The following is a 22,145-nucleotide window of genomic DNA, read 5'->3' as shown; positions in this document are numbered from 1 at the left end:
TTTCAAAATCACACCCTACTCCCCCCACTTTTTTTGACATAGCTATTTATACTTATACACCCTTAAATACATATTTGTGTAGCTTTATTCAATAAAGTTTACAAATTAGTGTCTTAAATTGCTACATATGTTTTCAAAATAATGCAACTTTTAACTAATAAGTTTTTTTAATGGAGGAGGAATCGTAGAGATAATAATCATATTTGTTTATAACAGAAGCAGTCACTTGTATCATTTGTTTGCTCCTCTTTCATACAGTTGGAGAGACATTCAATGGCAAATTATTGTTTTCTTTATAATATAAAAATATCTAGGTACAGTTGAATTCTGAAACTCAAAACTCCAAGTGTAATTTGAGACTGGGGGCCTTAACATTGACATTACATCTTAGTGGTTAAAACCCTTAAGTCTGGAGTTTCATAATATAACTAGCATTAAAAACAACTAAATCTAGATTTAGCTATAAATTAAAACTGCCAGTTTACTCTTTATTATCACTTAACAACAGGCCATTCCAAAACAATTATTGTCAAGTAATTACAGGGTTCATTTTACATGGATAATCATTTGCAATCTGGTTATTCACCAGCATGCCCTTTTGTTAAATTCTAACTTCTCCCCCTTCCTATTAAAGTGATTATATTTTTAAAATTATTATGATGGTATAGAATAATCAGAAGTGAAAGAGGGATTAGAGTTGGAACTTGAAGTCATCTGGGAGATCAGCAAACCCATATGTGCCGAGCAGGGTAATTTAAGACAATATGAAAGTAGATTCTTTCTGCATTTGGCCTTGAAATGTCCAATACCTCCACCTCAGGGTTTATGTGGACCAGGTCTGATCTTGAGTCAGTTACAAAAAATAATTCTGTCTTGGACTTATATTGTCTCCATCCTGTATTAGTTCTGGAAAATTTCAGAATACAGAGTGTGTCTATATTTCACAGATGTCAGGAAAAATATTCCTAGATCCCATGTTGTTGTTCAGACACTTTCAGTCATGTCTGACTCTCCATGCCCTCACATGAGGTTATCTTGGCAAAGATCCTGGAATGAATAGCCATTTTCTTCTCCAGCTTGTTTTACAGATGAGGAAACTGAGGCAGCTGAGATTAAATCACTTGCCAGGATCACACAGGTAGTAAACTCTGAGGCAGAATTTGAACTCAGGTTTTCCTGACTCCAGGCCAAGAGCTCTATACACTATGTCACCTAGCTGCCCAATACACACCCTGAAAGTAGCAAATACATTTACTGGGTACATAACAGTGTTTAGCACAGTGCAACATCAGAGGTACTTAATAAATGGCAGTTGATTGACAATGAAAGCCTTCACTTTATCCCACAGAAAAATCAGAAAATACATAAAGAATTTACAGTAATCCGTAAACAATTGACAAAAGTCTCCTGTGTCTCCAGTGAGTCCTTTTCCTCTCCATAGTTCCATCTTCCTCTAGAGTTATAGCACCATTGTGTGGTTTGGAATCTCTACTGAAGGGAAACAAACTTGGGGTTGCTAGGGAGGAATATCCCAACATGAAATTGTGTGTTCTACTTTTACTTCAAAGATCTAACTGTTTGCTAGGATTAACATCCAAGATTATGGTATTAGCTGGACCTCTCTGGGATCCAACCTTCTTTTCCGTTGCATTGACGCTGTCCAAATTACCCATGGTAATAGCAGATGGCAATGTCCAGGACTTGTGTTTTCCCAGTTCATGGCTTAGACTCCCTTTGCTGTTTCAACTTTTCTCTCTCCAGGAAGCTGGCTCTGCCCAGGAAATCCCTCCACTTCTATCAAGCAGTTTAGAAACCTTTACCACTTATCCACTTCTTTCCTTTTTCCACAGTGGCCATCTGTCAGGCTGAATGGATATTGTCACTACCTTTTCAATTGTGGGTCTAGGAACTTGGAGTCCACACATTTTCCTCTTGAGTCATTGGGGAGGTCATCTGACTGGTAATAAGTTTTGTTCATGTTTTAAATACATGATGTTATGTATGTTATTGTGTTTCTGTGTTTTCTTATATTATGATTTTGGGGAATACATTGTATGATAAATATTGTTAAGAAATTAATGCAATTGTATGATTGGAAGATTTAGCTACTTTTGATATGGATACTGTGAAATTACTAATTAAGTTACGAGAGGCTATTGTTATGATGCTAGAATCTATCAAATATTTAATTTGTTATATTTTAAAAGGGAAGAATAATAATTACTTAGTGGAAAAGAAAAAAGAAAGAAAGACCTTGTAAAATTTCCTTATTTGTGAAGTTCCCATGTTTTTTGCAATCCTGATTTGATTCTGTTTTGCATTTTGAATTCAGTTTTAAATGTCTGAAGTCTCATTAGGTCAGCAAGCCACTTTCTGAGGGAAATGTCGTTAAGCTGCTCAAGGGAGTATGATCTCAGAACTACTAAAGGTGGATGTTTGTATCTGGGAGAAGTTGAAGGGATGACCTTGGCATAGCTTAGTTCTCCCATCATTTTCTCTTTGAACAGGACTGTTTCTCACCTGATTAATCCTGAGCCTGACTATGTTGTGTGAATAATGTGGATCTTTGTAGCATGATCTGTTATTGCAAAAGGTTGACTACAACTCTTACGTGAAATCAAACAGAACCAAGGATATTTTCTTCCATTATGTCTGTATTAAGTCATTCTGTACCCTCAGGCTTAGGCCTAGAGGACCAGTTTTGTTTTGTTTTTTCAATTTTAGTTAATTTATTTATTTTTAGTTTTCAACATTCACTTCCATAAGTTTTATATTTTCTCTCCTTTCTTCCCTTTCACCATCCCCAGATGGTCTGCAAACTATATAAGCTCTACATACACATTTTTATTAAACATATTATCACATTAGTCATGTTGTATAGAAGAGTTAGAACAAATGAGAGGAGTCATGAGAAAGAAAAAAACCAAAAAAAAAAACCAAAAAAAGAAAATAGTCTGTTTCACTCTGCATTCAGACTCTACAGTTCTTTCTCTGGATGTGAATTGCATTTTCCATCATTAGTCCTTTGAAACTGTTTTAGGACCTTCATTGCTGAGAAAGGCTAAGTTTATCAAAGTCAGTCAGCACACACTGTAGTTGTTACTGTGTACAATGTTCTGCTCACTTCACTCAGCACCAATTCGTATAAGTCTTTCCAGGTTTTTCTGAAGTCCACCTGTTCATCATTTCTTATAGCACAATAGTGCTCCATTACATTCATATACCACAACTTATTCAGTCATTTCCCAATTGATGGTCATTCCCTCGATTTCCATTTCTTGGCCATCACAAAAAGAACTGCTATGAATATTTTTGTACATGTGAGTCCTTTTCCAATTTTTATGATCTCTTTGGGATACAAAGTGGTATTGCTGAATCAAAGGGTATACACTTTTTAAAATTAATTTTATTTATTTTCAGTGTTCTACAATAACTATCATATAACTTAGATTATTATTTTCCTCTCCCTGCCCCTTACCTCCCCCCTCCCTCTCCAAGATGGCATATAATTTTGCATAGGTTCTACACATACATTCCTATTAAATACATTTTCACTATAGTCATGCTGTGTTGAAGAATTAAAATGAGTGGGGGAAATCATCTAACAAACCAAAACGCAATACACACACACACACACATACACAAATGATCTGCTACATTCTGCAGTTGAATTCCATAGTTCTTTCTCTGGATGTGGAAGGCATTTTGCCTTAGAAGACCACTGGGAATTTTTTTTAAATCCTTACATTGCTATGAAGTTCAAAGTCTATCAGAAAAAGCTCTCTCACACTGTGGTCATCACTGTGCACAAAGTTCTCCTGGTTCTGCTCCTTTCACTCAGCATCAGATCATATAAGTCCTTCCAGGCCTCTCTGAAGTCTTCCTGTTCATCATTTCTTATAGCACAATAGTATTCCATTACATTCATATACCATAATTTATTCAGCCATTCCCCAATGGATGGGCATCTCCTTGATTTCCAGTTTTTGGCCACCACAAAGAGTGCTGCTATAAATATTTTTGTACATGTGGGACCCTTTCCCATTTTTATGATCTCTTGGGGATACAGTCCTAGAAGCAATATTACTGGGTCAAAAGGTATGCACATTTTTGTAGCCCTTTGTGCATAGTTCCAAATTGCTCTCCAGAATGATTAAATCAGCTCACAGCTCCACCAATGATGAATTAGTGTTCCTCCTTTCCCATTATCTTCTCCAACATTTATCATTTTCTTGTTTTGTCATATTAGCCAATCTGATAGGTGTGATGTGGTACCTCATAGTTGTTTTGACTTACATTTCTCTAATCAATAGTGATTTAGAGCATTTCTTCATATGACTATAGATAACTTTAATTTCTTCCTCTGAAAACTGCCTGTTCATATCCTTTAATCATTTATCAATTGGGGAATGACTTGTATTTTTTGTAAATTTGACTCAGTTCTCTCTATATATTAGAAATGAGATCTTTATCAGAAACATTAGTTGTAAAAATTCTTCCCCAGTTTTCTGCTTCCCACCTAATCTTGGTTGCATTTGGTTTGTTTGTGCAAAAACTTTTCAATTTAATGTAATCAAAATAATCCATTTTGGTTTTTATAATATTCTCTGTTTCTTGTTTGGTCATAAATTCCTTACAGGACCAGTCTTTACGTTGTTATAAACATATTCCTACTTCTTCTTTTCATAAAAATTCCTCTAACCATGGCAGGTAAAGTTGTAATTTTAAAAAAAATAATGGATTTTGCTGTTACAATATACCAGTATCTCTGCACTGCTATTTTCAGTTTGAATTGATGGACAATTTTATATCCTAAGTAACTAAATAAAAGAATTTTTGGGTTTGCTGATAGTTATATATTTGCGTATCATATTAGTCCTTGAAATGGCTTGTTCTTTTTTTCTATAAATAACATTTCTAGTATAATATTGAATAATAGAGGTGATAATGGTCATCCTTGCTTTACTTCTGGTCTTATTGGGAAGGTTTCCAGCTTATACCCATTATAGGAAATGCTTTCTGATGGTTTTAGATAAATATTACTTATCATTTTAAGGAAAGCTCCTCTTATTTCTATATTCTCTGGCGTTTTTTAATAGGAATGGGTATTGTATTTTGTCAAAGGCTTTTTCTGCATCTATTGAGATAATCATCTGATTTCTCTTGGATTTGTCATTGATCATAGTTTCCCTAATATTGTATTCCTGATATAAATCCCACCTGGTCATAGTGTATGATCTTTGTGATTTATTGCTGTAATCTCTTTGCTAGTATGTTATTAAATTTTTTTGCATCAATATTTATTAGGGAAATTAGAAATTTGCCTTCTCTGTTTTGGCTTTTCCTGGTTTAGATGTCAGTACCATATTTGTATCCTAAAAGGAATTTGGTAAGAGTCCTTCTTCACATGTTTTTTTCAAACTATTTATATAGTATTGGAATTAATTGTTCTTTTAATATTTGGTAGAATTTGTCAATCCATCTCGCTTTGGGAATTTTTTCTTAGGAAGCTCATTGATGGCTTATTCGATTTCTTTTTCTAAGAGTGAGTTATTTAAGTATTTTATTTCTTCTGTTAATCTGAGTAATTTATATTTTTGTAAATAGTCATCCATTTCATTTAGATTGTTAAACTTATTAGCATGTAATTGGACAAAATAGACTCTAACAATTGTTTTAATTTCCTCTTCATTGGTGGTGAGTTCGCCCCTTTAATTTTTGATACTAGAATTTGGTTTTCTTTAAAACCATTCTTGAAAGTTAATTGGTGCAGGAAACTAAAGGCACAGGCTATTGACATCACTTCTTGATTGCTTGAGTACAAGATAACCATGAGGAGTTTTAGGAGCACTTGGATGCTTGGGCTGGGGGAACACATAAGCTCAAAGGTAGGGGAATATCAACTGAAGGTATCCTCAATGCATAATCCTGGTGAATAGCCTGCAATGGCTAAGTAGATATGAGTATCTCATTTCATTCCAATATTTTTAAGCTATCAAGCTCAGGGTTGAGGGCATCCCATTAAGGAGAATTAACATAAGTAAAGACCAGAGCATTGATTATGTCTGTCTTTGAAGGGAACTTAACATTCTGCAAGTCCTAATATATTCTCCCTAGATTTCCTCAGATACTCTACAGACTAGTAGGCAGCAAGTGCCCAAGTCTTTCTGTTAGGCTATCAATCAGTTCTTGTCATTTAGGGGATAAACAAAGATTAAATTCAGACAATCTGGAAGTTATTAGCTGGAAATTTTCTGTTGGCAGACTCAACAACAATACAAATTCAGTACGTAAGAAAGTACACAGAAGTTCATGCAGGATTTACCAGCAAGCATATGCAAAGTCAGCTGCCATTCCCAGTCCTATAACAGAAGATCAATTGGTAAAATAACAGGGAATAAAAATCACCACCAACAAAAAAAATAACCGACAAAAGGCCTCATAATTAGGTTGTGGCTGGATTTGCCTTATTGAAGAACTTAAAATTCCCTTTCCCACAAGCTTTGGTAAGATGGCCTTGTACAGCCCTGAGGGATGGATTACCAGCTCTAGTTCAGTATATTCTGGATATTTGACTTTCCGTAACATCAGGCAAGTTAGGAGGAGAACCTATAATTCTTGACTCCCAGAAATTGCCCCCTTTAAAGGAACAAATTACAAGGTTCCCTTTGTATGACAGTCAAAAGGGTAAGGAATTCTCATTCTCATTTTTCTTTCCAAATCACTCAGGAAATCACTTAGGAAAAATGGTAGAAAAATATTTTTAGCCAAACTGCTATTAAAATAAAAAAGCAAAAACCATGGTTAGCAATGCATGAGGTTATAGATATTCACAGATTCTTGATTCACTATACTTAAAAATTTCCCATTTAAGGGATTAGAAATGTCATGCACAAAATCTGAATTCTATTCTAATGATGAATCATTTCAATGTTACCCAGGGCTTAAAACGTGAGGAAAGAGGGCTAGTATTGCTTCAGTTCTTCTTCTGATGCTCATGGTTCATTCCATTGCTCTATTCACTTGTTGTTGTAAGATACTGTCTGACAGACTTTGACTGATCAGACCAATACGAACTCAGAAAGCTCAACCACAGATCAGGCACAAATAGTCCATATGAATATTTGGATTGGAAATGTCTCTAAATTTGTGTGTCTCACACTTCTTTTGAGCTACTGCAATTCTCCTTTGCTCGTAGAGCACAGCTCCCTCCTTGATGTGGGCACACCATGCTGGGTAGTCCTGTGCCAGTGCCTCCCATGCCTCGTAATCAATTTCAAAGTTCTTCAGAGAGACCTTGAGAGTATCTTTGTATTGCTTCTGACCTCCATGTGAGCTCTTGCCTTGTGTGAATTCCCCATAAATTAATCTTTTAGGCAAATGTATTTTTGGCATTCAAACAATATGTCCACTCCACTGGAGTTGTGCTTTCTGCAGTTGAGTTTGAATGCAACTCAAGAAAGAACCTCAATGTCTGGCACCTTATTTTATTTTCATGCTTCATAATCTTCCCAAGACAATTCAAATGGAAGTGATTTAGTTTCCTGGCATGGTGCTGGTGTACTGTCCAGGTCTCAGAGGCCTATAACAAAGAGGTCAGCACAATGGCTCTGTAGACCTTCAATTTGGTAGTTACTATAATACCTCTTCTCTCTTACACTTTCCTTTGGAGCCTCCCAAACTCTGAGCTAGCTCTGGCAACCTCATCATCTATGTTTACATTCTTAGAAAGTATACTGCTAAGGTAAGTGATCCTGTCCACAGCATTCAAAATTTCTGCATTTGTTGTATTTGATGGCCAACAGCGAGAGGTGGGGCACATCTGGAATGGGTGCTTGAGCCGATGACATTAGAGAAGAGAAACTTCTAAACTATAAAAGTTTAGAACCTTTAGGAGAGATGTAGTATCCTGACTGGAATCATGAGCCCAGAGAGATTTGCTATATCATGATATGGTTTCAATAAATCAATCAATAAACATTTATTAAGTACCTACTATGTATCAGGTATTGCACTAAGCACTGGCCTCAACCTTCATTTCCACTGTCTTTATTGTCCATTATTCCTTAGTTCATCCTATGTTCCAGTCAAACTGGATAACCCCTCTCTTCTCACCTCCTTGTAGTTATATGTTTATACAAAATGCTTTACAAATTTGACTCTACCAAATTTCCCCTGAGAGCCCACATGACATAGTGGGATGGGAAGTCAGAAGGATGTAGTTTCAAAGCGTGCCCCTGATACTTACTGACCATGTAGCCCTGAACAAGTCATTGAACCAATCAGTGTTCTAGGAAATTCTCTATAACTGTAACTTGCTGAGAGGATTCTAGTCTTCATTGGTAGAGGGAGTTTCCTTACCTGGGTGTTTTCTATACCAATGAAATGACAGGTCTCTTTCCTATCCCTATCCAATTTCACAGGACATTCTCCAGGTTTATCATGCCATCTCCTTATTCTGGTCTGTTAAAATCTTCTGCTTTTTTCAGTGTGCAGCTCAGGTATTGCTCTTCCACAGCTCAAAGTGATTGTTCACTTCTCAGACTTCATTTGGACCTTTGTTTTGGTCTCTCATGTGACTCTTATTTTCAACTTTTAATCATACTCGTTTATGTTCATGGCATATCTTCTCTATTCAGTTATAAACTCCCTCAGTCTAGGGACTGCACCATTTTAATTTTTTGTTTTCAGGGCCTACTACAATATTTGACAAATAGGAATGTAATAAGTATTTGCTGAATTGATCTGAATGTTTTCCTTAGAAATAGGAAAATATGATTTTCAAGGATAAATTATTTTAGTTTTACTCATTAAACTTGAAACACTTGTATAATGCAAGTCTCATTTGAACCTAGCCCGTCATAATGGCTTGAGTTGAACTTGGGGACCCCCTTTTTTGTGTGTAAGGCAATCAGGGTTATGTGACTTGCCCATAGTTACATAGCTAGTAAGTGTCAAGTGTCTGAGGCTGGAATTGAACTCAGGTCCTCCTGACTTGAGTGCCAGTTCTCTTTCCACTGTACTGAGGACTTCTCTTAAAAATGAAAGTCTCTTTGGCTCCCCTTTTTTTTTCCTATCTAGGGTTTTTTTCTGGAATCATCAGAGTTTTTCTTGTATCTTTCTTAGGGTTGTCTACTCCCTTGCAAGCATTCATGCTATCAAGATAGAGGCATTTTCTTAAACCTTAAATAAGCACAAAAATGGACTTATATCGGAGCCCCTTGACAATCAGGAAAACTCTCTTCCTCTTTCTGGAGGACATCAAATATGCTGCCCCTCTGGTTGGCCTTACCTTCTGAATGTATACAGTCCACATGACTAAAAGAGAAAGTGAAGAGATAAGTCTGGGTTGTTATGTAGTTCCCTTCTGTTCTCTACTTTCTTTCCCTTTGAAGCTATTCAGATGGAGAAGACTTTGGGTCAAGAACTCAGAGGGCTTGACATCTTTCTCTCTATACCTTCTGTTATTACTGCTACTAATCCTTTTCTTTACTTTTTCAATAAATATTTATCTTTCCTTCTGTCCTTTCCCCATCTTTCCTCCTGTTTCTCCATATAGTGCCTATAGGTGCATATTTCCTATGTAGAGTAAGAGCTCTTAACTTTTTTCTATCATCCGTTTCTTTGACAATCTAGTTATAAAACCTAGGGATTTTTTTGCAGAACAGTATTTTTAAATGCATAAAATAAAACAGTAATATTACAAAGGAAACCAATTCTATTGAATACAGCTATCAAAATATTTTTTAAAAATTAGTTCATGGAAGCCAGGTGGAGGATCACTGTTCTAGGGGCATGTTTCTGAGGCAGTGTTTCTCAGTTTGAATCTGTGTTTGCTTTCCTCCTGCGTCTTTCTCTTGCTAGGTTCCTTTCAGAAGCCAGTTTGAGTTTGTGAATTTTATCATTAAGGAGGTATCAGCTTGGGGATCGTCAGTGCTACTTTCTGAGCAAAGATCACGTCAGTGGACCACCATGAGAACCAGTAACAAGAAGTCATATCTTGTCCCAGAAAATTCATACCTTATTTAGTTCAGGTGCTTACCTGACTCATCTTCTATGGTCATACCTGGATTTGGCCTTAAAAGTTTTCTTTTTCTATGAGAAAAAGTAATACTCACACAGACTGGAAAAATCCAGATAGAAGGTTGAAAAACAATGCACCTCTACAGCATACACTAAACTAGAGAAGGTCTTTTAAATACACCTCTAATTTGTTTGCTCATGAAACCACAGCTTTGGGTCCATAAAAGGCCTGCTTATTACTCATTAGACCCTTTTCCAACAGCTGAAATCTAATTTGAGGGATTTAGGACTAGTTTTCTAGTAGAATGCAAGCTCCTCATGGGCAGGAATATTTCTTTTATTTTGATCATTTTTGTTTTTGGCACTTAGCATAGTCCCCGTGGGACTATTTTTCTGTGACAATAACCTAAGCAGTAATCCCCATTCCTAATATCAACAACAATAAAAATAGCTAGCACTTATATGGTACTTTAAGGTTTGCAAAGCACTTTACCTATGGTATCTCATTTGATCTTCACAACTCTGGGACATAGGTGTTATTATTATCCCCATTTCATAGATGGAGAAACTGAAGTTGATAGAGATTAAGTGACTCTGTCTAGAGTCACCATGTCTGAGACAGGACATGAACTCAGATCTTCCTGACTTCAAGTTTAGCATCTCATCCACTCAGTTACTTAGCTTCCTTTCAGGAGGTAGTCGTGTGGTCATTTTTGCAGATGACATAAGATGCTACTAAAAATATTCTTTTCCCTAATTCTCCAACCCTAAGCCACAAAAACTTTCAGTTAGGTCTTACAACTGGGGAAGATAGAGTGGGCCTGAGTCATAGGAAGTATAATAAAGTTATGATAATTCTACTATGTCAAAACGAGTGTGATCGGATGAATTGGTCAGAGATCACTTCAAGATAAAAGCAGACTTTTCTCAGTTCAAGGAGACTACATCCAGGATCTTGACGTTGCTCTAACTGGACTAAAGTCTCACCTTGCAGCTTGAGCATAAGCACTGTGCAGTTGTGAGGTAGAAAGGAAACCATGGGGGAAAGCTTTTACATGAAAGCTTTTGTGCTTTTTCTCCCATTTTGTGCTCAATACAGTGCATAGCTTGTACCCCTTGGGCCCTGAAATGAGGTAATAGAGCTGGATGCTTTTCTTTTTTAATGAAATTGTTTCCCTGAGTTCCTGAGACTAGTACTGAAGAAAAATAGAACATTGTTTTTAATAGAACAATATAATATAGGTCATCGTGGGACCAACTTTGTGTGTTTAATTGAATCTTATAATGAGTGGCATTACTTGATGACTTTTAAAACAGAAGATAAAATGTGTTCATTCACTAATAATGGGAGGAAGAATTGCTTCATAAACTTTTTGATCCATAATTTATATATCAAAACTTCTGTGTGCTGCTTACCCATAGAATTATAATTTGCATGTTTCTAAAAGGGAGACAGTATTTCAATATATCACACAGAGGTATGCTGCCTCCAAAAGGCACTGAAACAAGCATGGAAAGATTATTTGGGGAGAATATACTAGGAGCAATTTTTTATTAGGAACTTGAAAAACATTAATAAATATTTCTATGTACAAAGAACAAAAAAGATTATATATGAAACTAACTCTCTATTCCACAGTTTCTCTGCGTGTATAACAAGGTAAAATTAACCTACCATATTTGTCTGTAACCCCTTCTGAACTTCTTTCTCTCTTTTTAAATGTTTGTAATTTTTGAATGTTTTATCGATACCCTTTCCCTTATTTCTCTCTTCCTTCCTTCCTTCTTTCCTTCTTTCTTTCTTCCTTTTTCCTTTCTTTCTCTCTTCCTTTTTTCCTTTCTTTCTTTCTTCCTTCCTTCCTTCCTTCCTTCCTTCCTTCCTTCCTTCCTTCTTTCTTTCTTTCTTTCTTTCTTTCTTTCTTCTTCTTTCTTTCTTTCTTTCTTTCTTTCTTCTTCTTTCTTTCTTTCTTTCTTTCTTTTCTTTCTTTCTTTCTTTCTCTCTCCCTCCCTCTCTTTTTCTTTCTTTCTCTCTCATCTCTCCCTCTCTCTCTTTTCTTCCTTCTTCCTTCCTTCTTTCCTTCCTTCCTTCCCTTCCTTCCTTCCTTCCTTCCTTCCTTCCTTCCTTCCTTCCTTCCTTCCTTCCTTCTTCCTTCCTTTCCTTTCTTCCTTCCTTCCTTCCTTCCTTCCTTCCTTCCTTTCCTTCCTTCCTTTCTTTTCTTTCTTTCTTTCTTTCTTTCTTTTCTTTCTTTCTTCTTCTTTCTTTCTTTCTTCTTTCTTTCTTTCTTTCTTTCTTTCTTTCTTTCTTTCTTTCTTTCTTTCTTTCTCTCTCTCTCTCTCTCTCTCTCTCTTCTCTCTCCTCTCTCTCTTTCTTTCTTTCTTTCTTTCATTCTTTCTTTCTTCCTTTCTTGTCTCACCATGACTCTCTACATATCTTGGATAGCAGATCTTTATCAGAAAAGTTTGCAGCAAATATGTTTTCCAGTTAACTGTTTCCCATTTAATTTCAACTTCATTGATTTTATTTGTACAAAACTTTTTGTCAATTTTAAGTAATCAAAATTGTCCATTTTTTTAAACTTCTGTGATCTTCTCTCTTTCATGTTTGGCCCAAAATTTGTCCCTGATCCATAGTTGTGAAAGCTATCACTTTCTGTGATCAGTTGATTAGTTCATGATGTGACCTAGGTCATGCATACATTTGGGGCTGTGTGAGATGTTGGTTTAAACTTAATTTCTGTATAGTCAACAAATCTTTCGCTCCTCTCATTCCTTCTTTATGAACCATGCTTTCTAATATGTTTTCATCTTCCTCATCTATTCCCATCTTTGCCTCAAAATAACTGAGCATCAATATATTTATATATACAGTTATCATGACTTTCCCCATTATGGTTTCAACATATTGTGGGTCAGTATAAGAAATTAAATGGGAATTTTGGGGGAGTTTTGTGGAAGCTGCAGATGGCACACAAAGGTCAGCAGATGACACAGAAAAAGTTTAGAAACACAAAAATGCATAAAATATATGTACAGTATTGTATAAAACCAGCATATTTTATCTCTTAATACCATTCAGACTCTTCTCTGGTATGAAGAGAGGGCCAAAAAATTTTACATGGATTTTCCAGGTTACGGGAGTACTGCGACCCTAACCCCTACAATGTAGAAGGGATAACTGTGTGTACACACACACACACACACACACACACACACACACACGTATATGTGAATATCATTATCAATATGGAGGACCTTATTGATTTCCTCATAGAATTTCTCAGTTTTCATCGGTCAGTGTCGTTATGTCAGCTCCAATTATTTCATTGTGATCTTTCTGGAAATACTTCTCATGAGCTCTGCAATGAGATCTTCAAATGTCCTGTGAAATAATGGTTCTTGTTGACTTTGAGTGTACAACAAAAACAACTTCTCCAGCTCCTTTCTTTGCTTCTCAAAGGAGTGCCTGTGAGCCGTTCTACCTTTTATTTGCCACTTCCTTCTTCTGGTTTCATTTATTATAAGAATGGCAAGATTTGTACAATCTACCCCCTCTAGTAGCATGTCCATGTGTTAGCCATTGGAGAAGAGCACCAAGAGCCAGACTCGTTTCTTAGAGATGGTCTAAATATTTTGATTATTAGTATTTGTTGCCCCCCCTTTAGCCACTCTACCATCATCACTAGAGAAATGGAATGGGCCTTCATAGGATTTAAAATGATTTTGTCTTGTTCTTTGTTTCCTGGGTTACCATGATCAAAGAATTTACCACCAAATAGTTTTCCTATGAGTGATGAGTTCCTTTGTACTTATCTAGGTTAGTCCTCATATGGTAGACTTGAGTTAGCATTATAGAACCTTCCAGACCTTCCAAAGGTCCACTGCTAGGACCTTTGAGAGCACAGTGTCACTAATGTGCCTTGATGAGGCATTGAAGGAATACTTTTTGAAGGGAATAATACTTTTGGATAATCCTCCCTTTTAAAATTCCAGGGTCTGGGTCACTTCTAAGTTTTAAAAGTTTGTAGCTACCAACTTACTCAGAGAAGTGATTTTTCCATAAGTTAGTCAATACCTATTTATTAAGCACCAACTATGTTCCAGGCATCATGATAAGTAATGGGGTAGTAAAGAAAGGCAAAATATAGTCTTTGCTTGTGAGGAGCTCATAGTCTAAAGAGGGAAGCAACATGCAAACAACCATATGCAGACAAACTATACTTAGGATACATTGGAGATAACAGAGGGAAGGCATTCTGACTCCTAACTTGTAGGGGGGATTGATCAGTCCTTTCCCCATCCCCATGCCCATCTCTTCCCAAACCTCTTAAATCCTTGGAACCCACTTATTTGATGGAACCATTTCATACTTTAGGGAGTGGCCTAAGTCAAGGATATCTATGAGACAGAGCTGATCATTCTTCCCATCCCCCACCCAGGCCCTGGAACCTAAGGGCTCTGGATTTAGGAAAGAATATCTTAGGAGCTTTGAGTGGCTTTGAGTGACACTGAGAAAGTGGCTGAAAGGGTATAGCTCTTTGAATGGTATTAAGAAAGTGGGATCATTAAATCAGGTCTAAAAGTAAAATTTCATCTTTCGGAAGGACTCTGTTGCCCAAGTAATAACTATAACTGTATGTGATAATTCTTTGAAATTCTTGAAGAAAAAAATTCTTGAAGGATGTAGACAGAAAATAAGGACACAACCTGATTATGATGCTTAGGGAAGGCTTAGCAAAAAAAGAAAAAAAGATTCTTTGTTCTATTTTAACATAAACTCACCAGTACTATGAATAAATGAATAAAAAACATTTATTAAGGACTCACTATTTTGCCAAGCACTCTGCTAAGAGCTGGGGTTACACAGTTTTAAAAATGAGACATCTTTGATCCAGAGCTCATATTCTAATTGGAGGAGACAGCACATAAAACAAAGTTCAGTTGCGAGACAAGTGGAAAGGTCTGGAAGTATTAATGGTATGTTATGGCAGAATGGATGGAAAGGCCTGGGGGTCCTTGCATCCTATATAAAGAGGCCAGATGCAGCGCCAGGGAATGGCAAAGTCTAGGACAAGGAAGAAGTAAAGGTTCAGAGGTCCTTAGGATATCATGAGGACCAAGTGCAATTTCATGTCCTACTGAAGTTGGATCAGAAGCATTAACACCTTAGCATGAATTTGTTTATAAGATTAGCTAGCTAGTTGCCAGTTAGGTCTTTGGGGGAGTAACACACAGAACTGGTAAATTTTATTTAGGAAAAAGATTCCAGAAAAATATAGAGCATGAAGTAATGCTAATAAAGATAAAAACTGGGCTGCTTCCTATGGGGGGGTGGGGGTGGGTTCTACTCAGGAAATAGATGAGGAATTTGGGAAACAGATCACAGCCTGTCATGGAGGTATGATATAGTAGTGATGGAAGACTTCAATTACTCAGTCATATTCTGGAGTTCTCCCTGCCAAAAGCAGGACCACTAATAACCTCCTTTCAAAAATGAGAATTCCATTCTTCAAAAAGTAGAGGATCAAACAAGGGGAAATTCTCTTCTGGCTTTGATTCTCACCTACTCAGATGAATGAGTTTCTGGGGTGGAAATTAGGGAACCATGGGGGGAAGGGGCTATTTCCTCCTAGAGTTTGTGATACAGAAAGGATATCTGATCCTAATCTAAAATGCATCCTAGATATTGAAAAAGCAGATTTCAAAGAGTTCAAGCAAGGATGGGGAACCTGTGGCCTTGAGGCCACATGTGGCCCTCTAGGTCCTCAAGTGTGACCATTTGACTGAATTTAAACTTCACAGAACAATCAAAGGGACATACTTCAGGACCTAGAAGGCCACATGTGGCCTCGAGGCCACAGATTCCCTACCCTAATTCAGAGTAAAGATACAGAGCATAAAATGGGAAAAATGTTTTTGGGGAATTCATCCCAGGATATATGAGATATACTCAAAAATGACATTCTGAAGGAACAAAAAGAAAAGAATTCCAATGAAAAGGAAAACTGCAGTTTGTCTGAAGAGATCAATGTAGAGGCATCAGAAACTCACCAACCAACTTAGATTTTAAAAAGAAATGTGTGAGGCTTCAATGGCAAATGAAGGACTGCATAAAAGGTTTTAAAAATACATTGAGAATGGCTGGGCATTTTGGTGTATCCCTGAATTTCTTACTTTTGGGGAGGCTGAGGTTGGTAAATCTCTTGAGCCTGGGTATCTAAGCTGTAGTGGACTAATGCTGATCAGGCATCCACATGAAATCTGACACCCAAATGGTGAACATGGGCCTGCCTAGATGAGGTGACTTTACCTAAGTTGGAATTTGTTGTTCAGTCATTTCAAGACCCCATTTGGGGCTTTTTTGGCAAAGGTACTGGAGTGGTTTGCCATTTTCCTTCTCTAGCTCATTTTACAGATGAAGAAACTGAAGCAAACAGGGTTAAGTGACTTGCCCAGGGTCACATAGCTAGTAAGTGTCTGAGGCAGGATTTAAACTTGGATTTTCCTGATTCTAGGCCTAGTGCTCTATCCACTGCACCACCTAGCTGCTCCCTAGATTGGAAATGGAGAAAATAAATATCTTATACTGTAGTGGGATCAGGTCCATAAGTTGCCTCTGCAACTGGATGAAAGAGGAAAACTCTGGTTAAAAAAAGTATTTTAAGGATATATTAGGAGAAAAAGGAGGATCACAGAAGACATAGGATCTTCGTTTATGATGGGATGATGAAGACAGACAGCAAAGAAGGAAGAATTAGTCTACTCTTACTTTGTTTCAATTTTCTGTGCAAAGGAGAATGACCACTGCATTAAAAATGAGAGGGCAGAAATGTCTAAACAGCGGTTGGTACGCAGACAAGTAAGGAGATAATAAGATAGCACCTATGATGAATTCAGGTCATTTGACCCATAAGAACTTCATTCTCAGTTCCTGAAAAAAAGTCACCATCCATGATATTTGAAAGATCATAATACAAAGGAATGTAATCATAAAATTGGAAAAGGACAAATGTTATCTCAATTGTCAAAAAAGAGGAACGAACAGACTCTACAAACTATAGGTCAGTGAGCTTTGATTCCTGGAAAAATCCTAGAATGGATAATTAAAGAGATAATTGGTAAATATCTAAAAAGAGAAGTAGTGATTACAAAGAGCTTCTTCAAGACTAGGTCACACCTATCTAACCTCATTTCCTTTTTAGACAGAACTATTAAACTAGTAGTTCAGGAGAATATTGTTGATATAGTTTTTAGAGAAGTTTTTCTGATAATATCTCATTATTCTTATGGGAAAAGATGAAGAGATATCAATTAAATGATAATGCAGAAAGGTGGATTCAGTACTGTCTGTCTGGCTGGATGGTTGTGTATAGCTAATATTGGGACAAGAAGTCTCCAGTGGGGTATCATGAGTATCTGTGCTAGTTTTTGTGCTGCCATTTTTATCAAGGACTTGATTAAGAGAGATGTAGTTTCCAGGAATAGTGAGGTGATAGTTCCACTGGGGCAGCTAGGTGGCACCATGAATAGAGTGTTGGGCCAGGACACTTAATAGCTATGGGATCCTAGGCAAGTAATTTAATGTTATTTGCCTCAGTTCCTCATCTGTAAAATGAGCTAGAGAAGGAAATGGTAAACCACTTCAGGATCTTTGCCAAGAAAACTCCAAAGGGAGTCATAAGGAGCTGGATACAACTGAAATGACTAAACAACATTGTACTGTGTTCCATTGTACTCTGTCCTTGTCTGGCCTCACATGGAGTATTCAGTTCTGGACACCACCGTTTATGAAAAACGTTGATAAGCTTGAGACTGACCACCCGGTGAAAGGGCTTTGAGTCTACAGCAGTTGTTGTGTTCGTCCTTCGTTTTCAAAGAGGACCATGACATCAGAGAAATGATGACATGACTTGTACTTGATTCTATCTTGAGTGAGGGAGGGCTGTGCAAGGTCACCAACCTCACTTCCTCCTCCTGCACCATATGGATCCAGTGACCATATATTCGTCAGGATGAGTGGAGACGGCCCAGGATGTAATGGGAGACCTTGGCATTTTAGTGTAAGGCCTTTTCAGGTACTCACTTAGAGTGGAGTAATGTCCATTCAAGTGCAAGTCATGTCATCATTTCTCTGATGTCACAGACCTCTTTGAAAACAAAAACCGAATATAATCTGTGAGAAGATCAAGCTGCCTGAATTGGGACCTATCTAGCTGGGCAATGCAGCTCATCCTCTCTCTCAACCTCTGCCTCTCCCCTTCCTTCTCTTCTCCAAAAGAAAGTAAATTTTGATGGCCAGAAACTGCCCAGTTAACTTGGGGTTTACTGGCTAGATGTCTTTCTTGTTTGTGTTTTTCTTTTTCATCATCTTTCTTTCCTTCTTTCCTTCTTTCTTTCTTTTTTTCTTTCTTCCTTCCTTTCTTCCTTCTTTCCTCCCTTCCTTCCTTCCTTTCTTCCTTTCTTCCTCCCTCCCTTCCTTTCTTTCTTTCTTCTTCTTCTTTCTTTCTCTCTTTCTTCCTTCCTTTTCCTTCCTTCCTTCCTTTCTTCCTCCCTTCCTTCCTTCCTTCCTTCCTTCCTTCCTTCCTTCCTTCCTTCTTCTTTCTTTCTTTTTTCTTTCTTTCTTTCTTTTTTCTTTCTCTCTTTCTTCCTTCCTTTTCCTTCCTTCCTTCCTTCCTTCCTTCCTTCCTTCCTTCCTTCCTTCCTTCCTTCCTTCCTTCCTTCCTTCCTTCTTTACTCTCTCTCTCTCATCTTTCAAAAAAACTTTAAACCCAGTGCACTCCAAAACTCATAGATTGAACAACAGTAGGTCCCTGCCCAATCTCCAGTCAATGGTTGTGGCAGTTAAGAAGAAGTCAGAAGATCTGGGAAGACAAGAATACTCAGCAATGACATGAGAGCTGTCTTCAAGTATCTTAAGGTCTGTTAAATGGAGAAGAGATGAGATGTGTTCTAGAAAGCACAACCTGAAGAATGTTTGGACATTGCAAAGAAGATATTTGGGCTTGATGACAAGAAAAATGTCCTGATCATTAAAGCTGTCTCAAAGTGGAATGGGTGAGGCCTTCTAGAAGAGGCTGAATAAACACCTGTTGGGTGTGTCGTGATATGGATTCCTTTTGTCTACGTCAGAGTAGATGGTCACTTAGCTCCCTTCCAAGGTTTTGTTTTAAAAATGTTGTTATCATTGTACAAATTTTCCTAGTTCTGTTCACTCTGCATTCATAATGAGTTTTCTCAGTTTCTTCAGGAGCTAATTCATAGCTTTTTATGGAACAATAGTGTTCCCTTATATTCATATGCCATAATTTGTTCAGTCACCTCCTAATTGGTAGATATCCTGTTAATTTTCAATTTTGGGGTTCTATGAAAAGATCTGCTATAAATATTTTTGAATATATGAGTCCTTTTTGCAAGGCCCCTTCAACTCTCAAACTCTGTGATTCTGCAACTCCATATTTAACCTGAGTATTTTCTTAGAAACTAATCATTCCCTAGTTTTTTCAACTGGTTTCCATAACTTATGGTTTGGGGTCTGTTCATTATTTTTTTATTTTTCTTTGAATATTTTGACATTTTGCTGTCCCTTCTAAAATATGGTGCCCAGAATTGGATCCAACAATCCTGGCTTTCTTCAAGTCCCAGCTAAAATCCCACCTTCTACAAGAAATCTTTCCTGATCCCTCTTATTTCTAGTAGTGCTTTCCCTCTCTTGATTACCTTCAATTTATTCTGTATATATTGTGTTTGTGTATAACTGTTTTGCATATTATCCTCCGCATTAGATTGTGAACTCCTTGGGAGCAAGGACTTTTTGCCTTTCTTTGTATCTCCAGCACTTCACATGGTGTTCGGAACATAGTAGGTGCTTAATAAATGCCCATTGACTTGACTCATAGCAGTCTATTACTCTTTCTGTTACAAAATGCTCCCTTCACTGCAAAAGGGCTTAATATGCTCTACAGATTAGTGAGTATTGTAATTTTTTTATGCTTATCTTTCAACAGCAGTAGGAAGGTTAGAAAATCTTTTGAGTGCCTTTTAGAAATTCTCAGTGCTGTAGATTAAATACATTTCATGTTGAAGCAAGTGGTTAATTATGAGAAGATAGTTAATTGCTTGAAGCAATAACCTTTCCCCTCATATTTTTTGGTGATACAAATGAACAAAAGCTGCTAGAGATAGCACCAAGTCCCTCAAAAACCAGTCAAAAAATGCAATTAGCTCTCACAGCTGGAGATATGGTTTTTCCTCGAATATAATTGGCATCCTGCTTTTGACTTTTAATAATTACTACAATCAAGTTACATATGAGGAATATTTCTAAGACCTGATATTTTCCCAATCTTCCTTTCCTTTCCCCACCCCATGGTCACCCTCACACGTAATATTGTAGATGATTGTGATCCTAGGTCCTAAGTGCAACATTGCCTATGATTATAACTTTATATCTGATGCATAACAGTGCAGGTGCCTGCAATCTTGAGACAGTCTCACTTGTCATAAACCCTATTAGTCTAGATTTGAGGTTTTATAAGCTAATGCAGGAATTGGCAGCCTTTCAGGGGCATTATGTCAAATCTTCATTCATTCACTTCTTTGATGGGGTTAGGACATTCTTTTTTGTGGGTTTCATGGAATGGCAACCCTTCTTTGATTATATGGAGGCCCATGATAGCCACCCACAGATCACCCTGGCAGAAATCACTTAAATATGAGGCAGCTTCATAAAGATTGTTTACACAGGACTTGATTGAAATCTGTAGTCTTCCTGTGAGAAGCCTTCCCTGAGCCTCAGGCTCCAGGAAACTGAGCAAAAGCTTTCAATTTCATTTCATTCATCATTTTTTTTTTTTTGCAAGGCACATCATTGCTGATCAATCTAAAAAAAGTTTTACAAAGATTTGAAGAAGTAAGGGTGGTGGTGGTGGAATCTAAATAATTCATTTGTAGTCATATGGAACTAGAGGCAATGTTTTGTAATCAACAGAGTCCAAGCTTTAAAGTAGAAAAAACAAAAGGTAAGGATAAGCAGGCCATTCTCTTGAGTAAGAAATATATTTGAATCAATAACAGGAAGAGTTTTGTACCTGCCATTCAAGGACTGAGCCTAGCCAAGTGGTTCATCTTCAGAATGTTGGCTACCAGGGGATGAATTCTTTGGGCCATTAAGGTACAGAAGGTGTTCTGATTTGCACCGGTGGAAGAAATATCTGTGCTTGAAGTAGTGAAGTAAACAGTACTTGAAGTTTCTGGACAGCAAGGACTATTTCACTGGTGTCTTTGAATACTCACCACCTAACATAGGGCCTGGCAAATTGTAGGCGCCTAATGGATTCTTCTAGATTGATTGATTTAATCAATCTGGTGGTATGTGGGTAGTTACCATATACTATGTTTATTTTTTACTCCTCATTTTCTTTAATCTTGACTCCTGGTTTCAATTTACAGAATCATAGAATTTCAGAGTTGGAAGGAACTTCAGAGGCCATTTAGTCCGACACATACCTGAAAAAGATTTCCTCCTACAACATAGCCAATTAGTGGTCATCCAGCCTTTGCTTAAAGACGTAAAGTGAGGGGCAACTCACAACATTTTTCCATAGCTTTACGTTTTTGGGGGCAAAGGGGAAAGGAGGGTATCTGGATCTGTGATTTTATTGGTATAGGGAGCCCCCTGGTGAGAAAACTCCTTCTACCAGTGCGGATCAATGACTGTACTGCAATTTACAATCTTATAGAGTTTTTTGGGGGGGAGGGGATAGAGAAATTTTGTGGCTTGCCTATGGTCAAATAACCTATTGTATATGAGTACATGAAACTTTTCTGACTTGGATAATGACTTTAGATATAGTATACCTCTCAAATTGGGAGGGGAAGACCCTTACACTTCCTGGTAAAAGAGAAATAGTTATTCTTTAGTATTTGCCTTCACTCTGTGCTAGGTGGGTGGGGACCTGTTGTCCAATTTATGAGCTCCAGAGTGAATTGGGCTTAAGGCTTGGTCTTGAGCAAGAAATCTAGCCAGTAAACCCAAAGAAAAAAGGCAGCTTTTGGTCATGGAAGTGTACCTTCCTCTCCCTTGAGTAATTACTTAAAGAGGCCTATTCATTGAATGGGTATATTTC

At 37.3% G+C, this 22,145-nt stretch overlaps 1 long non-coding RNA gene across 1 annotated transcript in view; it reads left to right on the top strand.

The window, feature by feature from the left end:
- Nucleotides 1–1,585: 1,585 nt before the first annotated feature.
- The window catches only part of LOC140531319 (uncharacterized), a 173,734-nt gene continuing 153,174 nt past the window's right edge, over nt 1,586–22,145 (top strand). The window contains exons 1-2 of the long non-coding RNA XR_011976323.1: nt 1,586–1,674; nt 1,851–1,960. This is a non-coding gene — a long non-coding RNA (uncharacterized lncRNA). The remainder of the gene's footprint in view (nt 1,675–1,850; nt 1,961–22,145) is intronic.

This window comes from Notamacropus eugenii, chromosome 3, assembly GCF_028372415.1.
Source record: "Notamacropus eugenii isolate mMacEug1 chromosome 3, mMacEug1.pri_v2, whole genome shotgun sequence".
Taxonomy (NCBI): Eukaryota; Metazoa; Chordata; class Mammalia; order Diprotodontia; family Macropodidae; genus Notamacropus; species Notamacropus eugenii.
This window is presented reverse-complemented; position numbering and strand designations above follow the sequence as displayed.